Genomic DNA, 14,128 nt, shown 5'->3' with positions numbered 1-14,128 from the left:
AGAGAGGCTTAGGCTCAGCTTCTTCCCCCAGGCCATCAGAGCCTTGAACAATGAACATTGAGTGCCACAGAACACTGAACTATCCACACACAAGCACACATGAGCACACACACGACACGCACGCTGTGCACGCTCACACACTGGCAGCCACTTTAACACTTTAACATGAGCGGGCACACACTCATGCCGCACACACCCACTTATGGCCAAAAGGAAAGGCCACTTTAAATTAGTATAACAACAGTAACAGTGTATTGCACTACCAAAGCTACCTAGCATGTCCTATATGCTCTGTAAATAACTATGTACAGATACCGAGATGTCACACCATGTTACCTGTTACCTGTTTATTGCACAATGTTGTTTTTATTGGATTCTATTATATGTTGTACCACTGTATTGCACATCGTTGCGGGCAAGACCACCCGCATTTCATTGTATACTTGTATGCCGTGACAAATAAAACTCTTGACTTGACTTGACTTGACTTGAAGGGAAGGAAGGAAGAGGCGTTAAGTGTCCAACAAACCCTTACCTGCACCAATGAACGCAGGCTGAGAGGACCGCAACAGGCTGGTCTCCTTACGCTGACGAAGGCCCTCGCTGGCGGGGCAAAGAAGCTCTTCAAGGCCGGAGCAAGGCTCCGGCGAAACTCCCCCCTCCAACAGCCGATCATAGTGCAGTGGAGGTTTCTCTATGACAACACGTGAAACACAAATTCACTCATAATTCATAATTATTATTAATTTACACATATATATATATATATATATATATATATATATATATATATATATATATATATATATATATATATATATATATATATAATTAATTATATATTTTTTTTAATAATACATTTTTTTTTTTATTAGAAATGTTTTCCTCTGTAAAAAAATGCCAGTGAATTTGTTTTTCTTCAAAAATGGCCAAACGTGACAGCTCTGACCTCTCTGGTCAGGCTTGCAGTCAGTCATGGCTAGCTGTCAATCACTCAAGTGCAACTTTCCCTGCACGGGTTGATCTTTTTATTCTATTATCCAATCAAAATAGGCTATTTGAGTCATCTAAGCCCTGCCCGTGCAGATTTGCCTCACGCCACCATCAAACGCGGGTTGAATGATTGACAACCTTCAAATCCAATCAGAGATTGGCCCCAGCTAAAGTTTAACCTACGCAACTGCAGCTGGACTGTGACTGTGATGATGTCATCAAATTCTCCGGCTGTTTGATTGATTGATTGATTGAAAATTGTATTAACAGATTGCAGATTGGGTACAATACAGTGAACACAGTAGGCTAAATTAAACTTTGCGCCAACATTAGGACCGAAGTATAAACCAGCAACTGAGCAACATGAAGAAGTGGACTTATGCATCTGGATCAGAAAACAAGTAAGTAGTAGTGTTTGTAAAACGTTAGCCAGCCGAATTGTTTAGAGAACAACACTAACGTTAGCTAACGTTAGCCAGCCGAATTGTTTAGAGAACAACACAAACGTTAGCTAACGTTAGCCAGCCGAATTGTTTAGAGAACAACACTAACGTTAGCTAACGTTAGCCAGCCGAATTGTTTAGAGAACAACACTAACGTTAGCCAGCCGAATTGTTTACATAACGATACCTGGACGCTAACGTCCCTGACATCAAGCTAACTGTAACAGTGTTTAATGAGATATGGTAGATTCAATACACCAAGCTAACTTACTGTAGCCTACACAGTTGAGTGTTTAATGAGAGATAGTGGATCCAATACACCAAGCTAACAGTAACACAGTGTTTAATGAGAGATGGTAGATTCAATACACCAAGCTAATTTACTGTAGCCTACACAGTTGAGTGTTTAATGAGAGATAGTGGATCCAATACACCAAGCTAACTGTAACACAGTGTTTAATGAGAGATGGTAGATTCAATACACCAAGCTAACATACTGTAGCCTACACAGTTGAGTGTTTAATGAGAGATAGTGTATTCAATACACCAAGCTATAACTTAGTGTTTAATGAGAGATGGTAGATTCAATACACCAAGCTAACTGTAACAGTGTTTAATGAGAGATGGTAGATTCAATACACCAAGCTAACTTACTGTAGCCTACACAGTTGAGTGTTTAATGAGAGATAGTGGATCCAATACACCAAGCTAACTGTAACAGTGTTTAATGAGAGATGGTAGATTCAATACACCAAGCTAACATACTGTACACAGTTGAGTGTTTTTGAGATATAGTGGATTCAATACACCAAGCTAACTGTAACAGTGTTTAATGAGAGATGGTAGATTCAATACATATAAATGCTATTTGTGATAATGGCTAATATGCTTTTATGCCTTTTATGTTTTCCCAGATGAAATGACCTGTGTCCAACACCAGTCTTGATCTCTCCTGGAGAAGAAACAGCCCCCTGTGTCCAGGGGTGCAGTCGTAATATGGGCGAAGGCCAAACGGTATCCTATTATTATGCAAAGTCTAGGCACTTATCACCTAGACTTTGCATAATAATAGGATGCGCGCACTTCGAAGCCCAAACGTCGTTTGACCGCGTGTGACCAGCACTGCACCCCTGCCTGTGTCCCTCCCTCAACTGTCCAGCTGAAACAGAGGTCACACAAATCCCCAGTCCCTCCCTCAATTCAGAGCACTGTGAGTATTTACTGATAACTGTTTAGAGGGGGATGTTTTAAAAATATAATTTCTGCTCAATTTGGTCAGCAGCTGCCACTGGCTGTCACCTAATATGATTTCATCTGGACAGGTGCGCTGTCACCTAATATGATTTCATCTGGTCAGGTGCGCTGTCACCTAATATGTTTTCATCTGGTCAGGTGCGCTGTCACCTAATGGCGCTTTTCCACTGCATGGTACCTACTCTACTCTACCCTACTCTACTCTACTCGCTTTAGGTACCTGGTACTTCGTTCCTTTTCCACTGCAGGTACTAAAATAAAGTACTCAGTTTGTCTCCGTGTGGGGAGGCGGGGCTGCTGGTGTACAGCTGAGAGCTCCATAGCTCTGTGAGAGCTCCAGCATAGCTATGTCCGTGAGCTATGCGCAAGCCAGAGTAAAACACAGTTTTCAATCAATCAATAACAACATTAACGAGACTCTCGTTGTGTCTATTCTGCTAACGCTAACGTTACCTCTCATTGTGTCTATTCTACAAGCGTTAACGTTAGCTAGGCTGTCTATGCTAACGTTAACGTTAGCATTAGGCTAACAAGCTGTAACGTTACCAGTCGCGTCTATTTGCTAACGTTAGCATTAGGTAATAACCGGTTTAAAATGGATGGTGATTACCTCACGTTGTGTCTATTCTACTAGCATTAATGTTACTCATACAAACAATCAATAGCGACTTATATTGATCACGCTATGTACGATAGCCATGCTAAAACGCTAGCACAACATAAGCTTAAGCCTTAACAAGTCAGCAATCTTTTTGCGAGACTAAACTCTCCGCTCGGTGGCAAATTGTGTTGATGTCGGTTTTGTTTAATCAATAAATGAGGCAGAATACACAGTGACTGTATCGTTTGTTTATTGAACTTGTGCCTGCTGCAACCATAATGAAATCCTATGCGAGACATTAAAGATGGCGGCTTTCTGTTTTCGTTCAGACCAGGTTCAGACTCTCCAACGAGTGACGCGTCTCTCTTCTGACCAATCAGTGGTCTGCAGTGTTTCACGTGACTTTTCTAGTACCAGTTCTACCCGCTTGGCACGCGCTTGGAACCACGACAGAGCAGGGACTAAAAAAGTACCCAAAAAGTACCGAAAAAGTACCTGGTACCAGGTACTTTGGTAATGGAAAACCGAAAATACCGAGTAGAGTAGAGTAGAGTAGGTACCATGCAGTGGAAAAGCGCCATAATATATATAATAAATATATAATAAATATAATATACAGGTGCGCTGTCACCTAATAGGATTTCATTTGGTCAGGTGCGCTGTCACCTAATATGATTTCATCTGGTCAGGTGCGCTGTCACCTAATATGTTTTCATCTGGTCAGGTGCGCGGTCACCTAATGTTAATATGTTTTCATCTGTGTCCACTGACCACTGACACACAGTGGGGGATGTTTTAAAAATATAATTTAATATATAATATAATATAATAATTTGTGCTTCACCTAAAAATTTGGTCAGCAGCCTCCACTGGACTACATCCTCTGTCAAAGATGACGTCGTAGTCCGAGTGTTATGGCCTGCTATTCTCACGGCTAATGTTCAACGGTGTAGCATAAGCTAACAGCCAACTCCAGGCCAACTGGTAGCATCAAGCTAACGTTCCTAGCCTAGCGAGCGTACAGAGCTAGCGCCGCAGCTAACAGCTAACTGGCTAACAGGTAGCTCAACCCGGCTAGAATGCAAGCTAAGCAGCTAACACCGAACTGTACAACGAGAGAACACAATATAGGCCAACACTTCAGACAGCCGCCGTCTGTCCCCCTCCTCATCCTAAGAGAGAAGAGAAAAAGAAGTTAACACAGTCTTCAGAACGGTGATTAACAGATACAGCGTTGTCAGCACAATTCCCCATGGGCTGCAGCCGACTTGGGCGTGGAGAAATTCCGATAACGAAACACCAAAACCCACTTCCCTCGCGCTGGGTAACTTTCATCTTGAAAGATGGGGCCTTGCACGGTGACAGAGAGAATCCGTTCGTCCAGAGATCCGGGGGTTTGAACCGCAGATTTGGTCACGGTCCCAAGCAAAATAGAGCTCCCGAAGAGGAGCTCATGTAGCGTGGGCGTCAGACCAGAACCCTCTCCACGCCGTTAAGAGGCAGAAAAAAGGGTACCAGCCTGGGGCCGGCTTTCGTAAATCGTGTAGCTAATCCCCTCATAGCAACACAACTGGTGCTCGCATATCAAAACCATCACTCACCCGGAGAGGCAGCTAGCTCTCACAACAGCCGTCGCCTCTCCAGCACAGTCCAGCTGCAGCAGCGGAGGTAATACCTGTCCAGCTGCAGCTTGGAGGACTGCAGGTGGGGATTAGGCCAGCAACGCGAGCCCCTAATACGAAAATGCCGGTGGAGGTCAGAATGATCATCATCTTCTAGACACCCCAGTGGCGAAGACATTATCGCTGTATTTCCTCGAAAATAGTGAGAGAAAACAAAGATATAATGTCAACATAGCTCCTTCATCGTAGCTCCTATTCCCTTCTCCAATATTTCAGCAATCTCAAAGTGTGGTACATGCAGGCACTTGACGTGGTGAAAACTAGGAAGGAGCTGATGGTATGGCCACACCCCTGCTTATGTAGGGGAGCGGATGGGGGTGTGGCCAGGCAGATGAGGTATGTAAAGGTGCATGTGAAAATTTATTCAGTGCTTGGGCTGATATGGAACTATATTTCAGTAGACGCAGAGCGGAGCTATGCGATAATATAACCCTATCACCACCACACTACAGAAGGTTAACCTTTCACTACAGAAGGTTAACCTTCCACTACCACACTACAGAAGGTTAACATTTCACTACTACACTACAAATGGTTAACGCTTTCACTACCACACTACAGAAGGTTAACCCTTTCACTAGAGTTGTTCCAATACCGATACCAGTATCGGAAATTCCTCCGATACAGCAGTGGCGGCCGCCACTGGGGGGCGCTAGGGCGCCGCCCCCCCTTCAGGCCCTGCCTGGTTATATGAGAGTAGAACAAGAAAAGGTATCTTTTTGTTTTTTGTTTTATAGCCCTATAAATAATATAAACATGTTTAAAATGAATAATATTTACTCATTTTAAGTATGTTTGTATTTCCAATGCACAATATAACGTTATTATCGCAATTAAAAAACACTCGTTTTCCAGAGCAGGAAGTGACATCACGTTTTTTTTATTTATTTTTTTTCGTATTTCTCGGCCCGGGCTATACGCGATAGCGCTCTGAGTGCGCGTCACAGTTTGATCGCTGTATCCGTCACAGCCAATCAGTGCATAACGCGTTGTGCGTTGAAATATGACTATTATGTTGGAATCCGGGCGCGATTTGAAGCGGTCTAGCCAGTAGCGTCAAGAATATCTGTAGCCGCATTTCGCGGAGACGCTCTCTGATTGGCCGACGCCAGTATTTTTTTCCGTGGCAGAATTTCACAGAGACGATCTCTGATTGGCCGAATCCAATTTCTAATGTTCCAATTCTAGCTTCTAGCTTCCTAGGTTGGTTCCTAGGTTGGTCTAGGTTGTTTGTCTTAGAGCGTGCCGTGACTGCAAGTTCTTTAGACTGTTAAGCTTAGGCACTCTTTCAAAGTTGGTTAAGGTTAGAGTTTGTCTTAGAGCATGGCGATAGAACGCCAGGTAGTTTGCAGTCTGTTCGAGCGGAAATGGACAAAGGAATGTACTTGTTGAGTGTTGTGCTAACGAGCTAACACTTGGCTAACAAGCTATATGGCGGATTATACACGTTTATCAAGCTCTCCTGCCCTGGACGTTTCAACTAAACAGTGAGTCTCTCTCTCTCTCTCTCTCTCTCTCTCTCTCTCTCTCTCTGTGCTTAACGTTAACGTTTGTAAATAGTTTTTTTTAGGAGCAGTAGTACTGTTAGGCTACTGCTGGCCATTCATGAAGCGAGACATTGCTGATTGTTTATTTATTTTATAACACAAGACTATGACTACCAACTGCCTAGCCAGCCGTGTATCAATCTTGGATGCAATAATAACGTTACTTACCACACTGACTATGTCGATGGCTCATTGATTTAACTACTGCAGCTCTCTCGGATTGAAAATACGTGGATTATGGCTTGTTCAATATCGTCTATGTTTGAATGAATGAATGAATGAGAACTTTATTAACAGATTGCAGAATGGGTACAATACAGTACGGCTCAATACACACAATTGTTAAGGGGATGCAGACCAGAGAAAGACGTTTGTCTTGTTTACATCAGGGTCCCAGATTTTCGATTCATATCGATAGTTTAATAGCTAGCCTTGGCTCGTTTAACAATATGCAAAATATGTGTACAGCCCTGTACTCATACTGAAGTTATTCTTGGTATATAATAGGTCTGATTGTGTAACGAATCGATTCCACGTCGCGCTGTGTGTGAGAGAGAGAAGGAGAGAGGGAGAGATCTGCCTGTGTTTGGAGACGGGCGAGTTTTGTTTCTAACTTTTCTATTTATATTGTGTTTCAAGTTGTGAATTAGAGTCTAGACTATACTTTATTTGACTGGTTGTGTGTTGTTGTAGTAACAGCTGAGCGACTCGTTCATAAGAGCCGATTCATTGCCGTGAGCGTGAGTCGAATCGCTCACGTCTTGCCATGAGTCTTGCGTGGTACAGTACTGTACTGTACATGTTTGCAAAATATTTGGTATAGCGCCCCTAGTGGCGAAGTACCCAGCGGCCGCCACTGCGATACAGCCTAAAATGCTGATATCGGTATCGGCGAGTACGCCGAAAGTCTAGCCTCCGATCTCATATGACGTAATTTATCACCAACACGTGCGGTATCCTCCTGCTGAGAGTGAAGTGGTCTGCACACGGCGAGCGACCGACGTCGCCTGGCGATGCGATCGTCTGTCGCTCAACGACAATCGCCTGGCCCCCCACACCAGAGCCGACCGACCGTTCACAGGTATAATAATGTGTCGCTCTGTCTAGCTGGGGGTGTGGTTATTACTTGTTTCCCCCCGGAAGGAGATATAGGAGGACGGACCGGATGTTAGGTTATCGTGAAGCAGGTAGCTGTGGTAGCTGTAGGGATGGGTACCGAATTCGGTACTTTTGAGGTACCGAACCGAAACACGTCGGTACTACCGAGTATCGAATCAAGTGAGAAACCGAAAAGAAAATTAAAAAAAAATTAAAAAAAATATTTTGTATTAATTCTTTTTTTTTGACTTTTTTTTTTTTGACTTTTTTCTTTTCATGTCAACGTTCACACGCACAATATATGCTTACCTAGGATTTGACTTGATTCAACAACAAAGCAGTCGGAGCAATGACAAGCCGAAAACTGTCGAAATTGTAGTTATTTGAAGTTTGGATTTTTTTTTTACGACTGAGGTAGGTAAATTAAATTTCTTGAGACTAAAGTACAGAAAAAAGGTACCGTTGGGTACCGGTAGCGATTCACAGGTACCGGTACCGGTATCGGTTCAAATGTGAAAGGTACCCATCCCTAGGTAGCTGTGTTGTGCTCTACGAGGGAATATTAACCTGTAAAACCCATATTGAGCTGGAATTAAACCACCATACGACTGCAACCTCTCCTCATTCTTCCTGACATTACTGCATGCCTGATCGCTACAATACATTCACTACCACCGATTGGACAAGTAATGTTATGCAGCTGAGAGAGAACGTTTTTTCACGGAAGACGCTGTTCTGTTCTCAACCATCATTTTCTTTGGACAATAAACCGTATAAACTACATCAGCCGCAGCCTGGACATTAAACTCTGTCAACTTTGTTACCCGAGTATAAAAACACTAGTAGGTGCATCGTGGGGCATTGTTCATTTATTAGTTAATGACAAGCGGCCACTATAGCTTGTCCAACTAACGTTATTTATTTAAATTGTTCCTGTTAATAATAATTAACATAAGTAGCATGGTAATAATACGTAGGTTATTGATACATTAATGGTGTACAAATGATACACCAGTAGAAGTCATGTTATTTCCTCATTGTCCTTTCTGTGTCGCCTCAAAAAATAGGATTGAGGCGATTTTTAGCCAGGCGATAGAAATAGCTGCGCGACCGTCGCTTCAAAATCTCCTGCCGTGTGGGTTCTCTCATTCATAACAAAGGAGGCGATACAATTCTGTCGGTCGGCTCGCAAAAAAAGTCTGTCGCTTGGCTAATTTTTATTTTATTTATTTATTTTTATCCTCTCTTTCTCTGATTTTTCTCTGTTTTTCTCCCCGTCCCAATTTATTTTTAGTCGTTGTGCGAATTCCCCCCCTCCCCTACCTGGTTGTTATGCGCATGTTCTCCTACTGGTCGGTACAAGGGAACCCTGAAGTCATCCGCACGCTTCCTCCGACACGTGCGGCGACAGCCAGTGACTCTTTTTTCACCTGGCAGCGAGGACTCTCATTGGTGAAGCATAACGCAGGTCACGCTGCCTTCATCAAGTCCTGCCTCCGCTGAGCAAGCGCCCAGACCTGACCAGTAGGCGTCGCTGTCCACAACGCCAGATTCCCACCCATGACTTGCCCTCCCCCTTACCCAGCCAAACGAGTTAGTATGACGATCAGCCCAAGCCTCAAGCAATGCTGACTCCGGGAGTCGAGACCGCAGCCTCTTGCATTGGTGACTAGCGCAATCTCCGCTACGCCACCTGACCGCCTCTGTTTGTCATTTTAACAGCAGATACTTTCTTAAATGCCATCGTCTCGACAGAGCGGTGTTGACGGGGAGCTCTGATGTGTTCGTTGCTGGTGTTATTAGCATTAGCTGAAGAGCTAACCAAAAAGTTAGTTTTAGCTTTAACATTACCTTGGCTAAAGTTGGGGCTATTCAGGCCCGGACTGGCCATCGGGACGTTCGGGACGAATCCCGATGGGCCGGAAGTAAAGTGGGCTGGTCCAAAAAAATAAATAAAAAATGTATTATTATTTTTTTGTATTTTTTCTTTTTTTTTATGGGGGGGTTCGACTGGCCCATTTAGTCCACTCCGATTGGCCCACTTTGGTAGGGTAGGGCTGAAAAAGTTAGATGTAAAAATGAAAATTGCCACAGAAAGATGCTTAAAAATAGCCTACTAGCTCTTGCTGTCATAATCACAGCAAGAGCATTTTTCACTCCTCCTCATCCCCCCTTCACATTCACCACACACCCTCCTCACTCCTCTTCATCCTCCCTTCCATCCACCACGGAAGCCTCACGCCCATATATGGTCAGCACCCCTTCACCCCCTGTCACTCAACTCAGCTGCAACCTCATCTCCTGATTCGCACGCTGCCAGGCACCTCACTCTTCACAGCTGTATCCCATTCCCTGATGATGGGACCCTACTTCTACCGGACGATGCTGACCAGAAGTCGTCGTGGTGTTAGTATCATTACCTAGGTACGACGCCTCAGTCCGAAGACCTGCTAGACACTCTTGTGTGATTATTCCCTGTTCTAACATTCCTTCTCTTGTGCCCAGGACCTCCGTTCCAGCGAGCCCCTGTCTGGACCCCCTGGAGCTTACTAAGGAGTTCCTGCTCACTCTCTCGACACGGACCTGTATCTTCTGTCCGCAGTAGCACTGGAGTGCACCTGCTCTCATTGCCCCAAGAACATTCCCAATTCCTATCTGTTGTACATTTCTGGATGTAACTCTTGTCTGCTTGGGAATACTATTAAATATCCTGAAACGCTCCATTCTCTGTGCTATACAAGATAAGATACAAGATAAGTATGAAATAAAATAGTATAGCATGTAAAATAGAAGTAAAAATAGAGGTCACAGTGTTCAGTATAGACATATGTTCTGCATCGAACATTGTACATATGTCTATACTGAACACTGTGACCTCTATTTTTACTTCTATTTTACATGCTATACTATTTTATTTCATACTTATCTTGTATAGCACAGTCTCTGGAGCGTAACGGTAAGAAGCATTTTGTATAAAAGTATTCTGTACTTCTGTATGAAACTATTAAAGAAACTTGAAACTTGAAACTCTCACTTCTCCTGTGTTCAGCGATTGGGCTCTGCTTAAAACCCATTCTCACACTTGCAGTGATTTCAGTCATCTCCCAGGTTACATGGTCTGTACGGCGGGCCGGTGTGGGCCAGTGTGAGTCGGTGTGTGGGCGACTAATGTGGGCCGGTATGTGGGCCGGTGTGTGGGGCGGTGTGTGGGCCAGTGTGTGAGTCGGTGTGTGGGCCACTAATGTGGGCCGGTATGTGGGCCGGTGTGTGGGCCGGTATGTGGGCCGGTGTGTGGGCTGGTGTGTGGGCCAGTGTGTGGGCTGGTGTGTGGGCCACCAATGTGGGCTGGTGTGTGGGCCAGTGTGTGAGTCGGTGTGTGGGCCACCAATGTGGGCCGGTGTGTGGGCCAGTGTGTGAGTCGGTGTGTGGGCCACTAATGTGGGCCGGTATGTGGCCCAGTATGTGGGCCGGTGTGTGGGCCGGTGTGTGGGCCAGTGTGTGGGCCAGTGTGTGGGCCAATGTGTGAGTCGGTGTGTGGGCCACTAATGTGGGCCGGTGTGTGGGCCAGTGTGTGGGCCAATGTGTGAGTCGGTGTGTGGGCCACTAATGTGGGCCGGTGTGTGGGCCAGTGTGTGAGTCGGTGTGTGGGCTGGTATGTGGGCCAGTGTGTGAGTCGGTGTGTGGGCCACTAATGTGGGCCGGTATGTGGCCCAGTATGTGGGCCGGTGAGTGGGCCGGCAGTGGCACCGGCAGGATTAAATTCCATAGTATGCATGCTTGCTCGCACAGAAACAGTCCGCCCAGATGATGTAGCCTACACAGCTCTCTACTACAGATACACTACCCAGAGCGCAACGACACACAGGTGACAATAGTGTGTGTGCGTGTGTGCGCGCGGCCGGAGTGACTCTGAACGTCTCAGGCTGAATTTGTGCAACACAGACTATTTGAATAAAGTGATTAATCTGATTAAATTAGTATTTTTTCTTTTATTAAATCAACTTTCTGTCAACTGTCAAATGATGTCACCTGTCAACCTGAATTAACATTCAGTATTCAATATTGTCTGATTCAATATTAACATTCAGTATTCAAGTAGAACAGCTAGCTAGCCGCCACTCACCTTTCCACAGAAAAACGGTAGAGACAAGGTACCTTGGTTGAGAAATGCAGGCTTCAATCTATGTTGTTTAGTCTATCTGTTCAGTACTGTTTCAAGATGCACAAGGAGATCTTCTTCTTCTTCTTATTTGAATTTCCGGCAGAGTAGACGCATCGAGGCGTATTACTGCCCTCCGCAATTCTTTTTATGGGCTCTTCTTCTTCTCCTTCTTATCCTTCTTCACCTTCTTTTTCTTCTTCTACTGGACCCCGTCATCAACTACATTGTCCATTGGAGTGCATCTACTGCTGCTACTTCCTGTCTGAGCCCCCCTCCGCGGGACCCTCCTTGCCCCCTGCTATCTTATCCTGGGCTGCTTTGTCCCTCGCAGCCTTGTCCCTCGCAGCCCCCTCAGCCAATTCTTTACACACCTCCTTCCAGTCCAGACCTTCCAATCCCAGATGTTGAACCGCTATCCTAACAATCATCTTCACCATCTCTGTTCTACCCGTAACCTCTGCCATACCAGTAACTACCCCTGCCACGAAGGCCACAATACCTAATTTCTCCTCCCTTCCCCTGTCTCTTTCCACCTGCTCTACCCTCACTGCCAAATGCCCTCCTTCAACCCCCTGCACCCTTTCTTGGCTCCCCTGTCCTGCCCTGCTAACCGCCCCAGCATACGTCAACTTACCCTCCCTTCTCTCTCTCCGATCCGCGACCTGCTTCATCATCACCTCGCACCCCCGAAACGCTACACTGTGCTCCCCACCACAACTACAGCACCTCGGCTTCACTCCCTCTCCACATTTCCCATATTCATGTTCCCCGCCACACCTAGCGCACCTCATCCCCTTCATACACGTGGTAGCTATATGGCCAAACCCCTGGCACCTATAGCACCTAAGAGGATTATGAACAAATTCCCTAACCCTATACATCCTACGCCCTACTAATACCTCCCTAGGAACAACCCCACCCTCAAACGTAATCACTACCGTCCCCGTCACTGCCCTCTCCGCTCCCCTCTTCATCCTTGCTGCACTCTTAACTATGCCATTACGCCTGTCCTCCTTTAGCTCTTCCACCAGCTGCTCTACTGTAACCTCGACCGGTACCCCAACTATCACCCCCTTACATCCCCCCCCCCTCTTCTCCCCTACTCTCGCCACCTTACTTATACCCACCCCCCCAATGCTCTGCATCTTCCTAGCCACCTCCACCTGCCCCTCACTACCACACCCTACGGCCAGATTCCCATCCCACAAAACGTTCACGTACTTTACCTCTCCTAATCGCTCGGCAATGAGTTTGGGCCACTCGAGCCTACCTACTTTCCTCTCATCCCTCTCCCCCTCAAGCCTGACCACTATATGGATCACTTCCGCTTTTGCCACATCTTTTCCTGCACCCTCGTCTCCCGGACCACTTGAGCTATCGTCCCCCCCTTTCTTCCTCTTCCCCCCTTCTCCCCCCCTCTCCTCCACCCTACTCTCACTATCCCCATCGCTGTCGTTCCTCTCCGTCCGCTTCTTCCTCTTCTTCCTCACCGTATCCCACCCCTCCTCCTCCCTCTCCCGTTCTTCCTCTTCCTTCTTCTTCTTCTTTACACCATCCGACTCCTTCCCTTTGTCTTCCACCATCTCCGAGGCCTCCTTCTCACTTCCCTCTCCGTTATCATACTGTGACATCACAACAGAACATGTTTGAGAGACATTTGAATAATATAAATAATGTTTGGTAAGGCTGTCCCCGAAGCCTGTTTTTCGGATTCAAACTTCGTCAGGGTTCTTCGAACGGACGTTCGAACCTTCGTTTTTAATTAAAAAAATTAAATAAAAAAAAGTAGTCATGTTCCGTTGTGATGTCACAGTATGATGTCATAAACAAACATTCTGGAACATTTGTGATGTCACAGTATGATGTCATAATAGAACATTCTAGAACATTTGTGATGTCACAGTATGATGTCATAATAGACATTCTAGAACATTTGTGATGTTTGTTTGTTTATTAACACAGTTATAACAGAAGTAAAAACAATACATAATAAGTTATAACGATTGTGAAGGAGAAGTTAGAAGCCTAGAGGCTTATCAAGAACGTCCCGTTTTATAAAATCAAACATACAAATACAAAAATATGCATATTATAAAATACCAGAATACATTAAAAGATTAGTGTTAATACAAACATACATACACACAGTACATACATGCATATACTGTGTACATAATATTATATAACAACCCACCCACCTGCCTACAAACCTACCCACCCACATAACCAAATGCATACCAGTTTCAAGTTCAAGTTTCTTTAATAGTTGTCATACAGAAGTACAGAATACTTTCATACAAAATGCTTCTTACTGTTACGCTCCAGAGACTGTGCTAGACAAGATAGTA

At 45.0% G+C, this 14,128-nt stretch overlaps 1 pseudogene across 1 annotated transcript in view; it reads right to left on the bottom strand.

Annotated features, from left to right (window-relative positions):
- Positions 1 to 600: 600 nt before the first annotated feature.
- The window catches only part of LOC311240457 (vesicle-fusing ATPase-like), an 85,800-nt pseudogene continuing 72,272 nt past the window's right edge, over positions 601 to 14,128 (bottom strand). Inside the window, exon 10 of the transcript in view lies at positions 601 to 694. The product of the transcript in view is annotated as a vesicle-fusing ATPase-like (transcript). The remainder of the gene's footprint in view (positions 695 to 14,128) is intronic.

The sequence above is a fragment of the Notolepis coatsorum genome (genome assembly GCF_963971535.1).
Source record: "Notolepis coatsorum genome assembly, chromosome: 14".
Taxonomy (NCBI): Eukaryota; Metazoa; Chordata; class Actinopteri; order Aulopiformes; family Paralepididae; genus Notolepis; species Notolepis coatsorum.
The sequence above is the reverse complement of the archived record's forward strand: the minus strand, read 5'-3'. Positions and strand labels throughout refer to the sequence as shown.